A 3202-nucleotide genomic window follows, 5' to 3' on the forward strand; every position below is an offset into this window, starting at 1 on the left:
AAGACCTACCCACAACAAACCCATGCTGGCTAGCCCTTAGTCACCTCTTGATGTCATATATATGAACTGCTTGGGAACACTTAGCCCATATGGAACACTGTACTAATATTCTGCTTACCAGCTTGGTTCTGTCTACATGGCACTGCTCTAGGCCCACATTAGTGCCCTTATCACCTAGATGATACTGTACCTTGCTGGTAGAGTTTATCACCACATTTTACTGATTGAGCATTGTCTCTCACAGAACAGATCACTTAAAAATATGAGTTATAGTCCAATGCCTTGGCCTCAATAGTAAAACTACCTTACCTATCTAGATGATATGAGTACCAGGACAGACTGAAAAAGCTCCTGACTTGTGTCACTTCCTTTAAACTCTAAAACATAATTTATTCCATCACAGATTCTTTTGACTGTTACATCATCTTTCTCCTAGCCACCTAATTCGGTGTTATCTGCTTGCCACATCATCCGAGATGGCGATGCAATGATGGAGCAGCAAGAATTCCAAATGCTGCTTAATTAACTTGCCTCTAAAATGTGCACACATTTCATTTCCAGCTAGCTGCATTTGATAACTGAAACTCACATAGGTTCCCAAGGTGTAATACTCACAAGTAAAATCTTTCCAATTGCCATTTGCAAGTAATTAACCATACAGGGAATACCAAGAATATCATGGTAATAAGCAAGCTTAGTTAATTAGACAAAAGGCAAAATGGTAATAATTCTATTGCTCATCATTCTAACAAGAGACAACCCCCCCTGAGCCCTGGTGCATCATGGACTAAATGAATTTGCTAAATATATTAAAATCAGTATTATAATCAACATGGAAAGCCTATCTAAATAGATTTATATGCTTTTACATGCTGATAGAGGGGTGTATGTCTTTTGTGATGGAGACTGTGTCTACTGTATATAGTTGGGGTGTGATTGTAACAGCTTGTACTTACCTTGCTAATAAGCCATTAGTAATGAAGATGCAATGGCAGGGACCTCTGTGCCATCAAGCCACTCCAGGAAACAGTCAGGGTCCTTATCAAGTTTTTAGAGTCACACTGAAATCCATGATTTATATTTTTACTGTCAGCAGTACCCAAGCTACCTAAATAAAACTAGCTTAGGTTTCTACATAGGCTGTGATCAAATATCAGACTGCAGTGTAGGCATAGTCTAAACATACTGTCTTCGAATGTGAGAATAAATTTTTTTTTTTGGTTTTAAATGGTAGCTTTTCAGATAAGAAATGTCCTTAGATTAAAACCAAAAAGGTTTATATCAGAAAGAATATTCCAACTTAAAAAAGATCACAAGTTATATTCAGTCCTCATGTGGAACTTCCATTCATGCCATAGAGATTGTTGGGCTTGCTGCACCAATGCACTATAAAGACTCAAGAAAAGAAGACGACTGCCTGTACATAGTAACTGAGGCCTCCTGTACATGTGCTTGAGGGTGTGGACAGCAGATCTAATTAAAATAGCTCACTGTCACATGTATTAAGCCCCTGAGCATTTCAAAATGGCCATGGACACTTTATCTAAAGCTCATTCAAAATGTGCAGGGGTTTAATACACATAACAGTGAGGCAACGCTGGACCATTCAAATTGGAATGCAAAGCAGATTTGATTAATCAAGTCTACTCTGACACATTCTAATTAAACATGAATGAGCATGTCTATAGGCATCCTGAGTGAAAATGTATATTCAAACTGCAGGTGTTTTCACATGCTGGACACCCTACCTCTGAAAGTGGGACAAGCAGCGGTGGTGCTGACACCCATTGTTGCCAGATCTACTGTTCAGTGCAGCTCCAGAACCCAGAGGGTTAATATTGCTGCCGTGCATGTCACGTTTTCCCATGCTGCCAATTTTAGTCACCAATGGCAACTGAAAACCTAAATTTCAGTGGCAGTAAAAGTGAGGGAAGGCAGCAATCAGCATCATAGTTAACCTCCTGGGTTCAAGAGCTGTACTTACATAATGACTCTGGCAGCTGCTTCAAGAAGCCCACCAAGGTGGCCTGTTCAGCCTACAAGAAGCTTTAGATCCCACCACTGTAGGCTGGATTCAGCTCATAGGCCGTATATTTGAATTCCCAATATGGATGAAAAATGGTCATTAATAACATTATTATCATTCCCATACTATTTAGATTATTTTAAATTAATCTGTTTCACTACTGAATTGCAAATCTGTTTTTTTATTTCATTAAATTAAATATGCTAGCTAAGTAGAAATATAATTACAGATGAAAACCCAGGCTTTCACCCAGGCTGAAAACTTGGATGTGTAAGGAAATGTAAAACATGCAAGTATGCTTACAAGGACTCTGAAAAGCAGTTTATAATATGCATAAAGCAAAACAGGAGTGCTACCATATTTACTCAAATACACGATGAGGTATTTTCCCCCAGTTGGCATGGGGAATCTCCTCCCTCCCCCACATCTTATAATTGCATACCAGGAAATCTCACTAAATGCATTGTCTATTATTAAATTGCTACCAAAAGCAGCATGTGCTCAACAATAAAAAAACCAACTATGAAGTTGATTAAATGAAGCCAACACTGAACATGACTATAAAACACATGGCCCAAATTGGGCAAATGTGCTAATGGGAACCCCCCACAAGGATAAATTAGTGCAGCCCATCCGAAGAATGGTAGTGCCCATTAAGCTCAGCCCACCCCCTGCTTATGAAACGGGGCACCATACAGTTCACTCAATCTCTCTCAGTTTCCCCCTCTCTGCCTGATATATATGACTGGTTTGGCTCCATCCTCCATGAGATGAAGCTGGACCAGGCTGCCCTGAGTCTCATCTGGATATAAATATTTGGAGTGTCCCAGGATTTGTGACAAGAACACCCAGTTCCCGTCATGAGAGGGGGCTAAATAGCATATTGATCCTTTGTCAGAGATATCTGAAGTATGCACAAATACTGATCAGTGTTGAGCTGTAGGGTTACCATGGCTTGAAATGCTGTTGACTGTGGGACCCACCCCAATGAACTGTGTGGTAAATCATGAGCTTTTGACTAATGTCATCGGGGTCATCCCTGAGGGGTGGGTGGGATGAATCAGGGTGACTACCTCAGGCCCTGCACTTTGGGGGGCTCCGCTGACAATGGCATGCAGGTGTCGCTGCAGCAGCGCAGCTGCCACCACTGGCATCTGTGAGTGGCCCCAACCCCCC

Source organism: Gavialis gangeticus, unplaced genomic scaffold (assembly GCF_001723915.1).
Source record: "Gavialis gangeticus isolate Ggan-Ray unplaced genomic scaffold, GavGan_comp1, whole genome shotgun sequence".
In the NCBI taxonomy this organism is placed as follows: domain Eukaryota; kingdom Metazoa; phylum Chordata; order Crocodylia; family Gavialidae; genus Gavialis; species Gavialis gangeticus.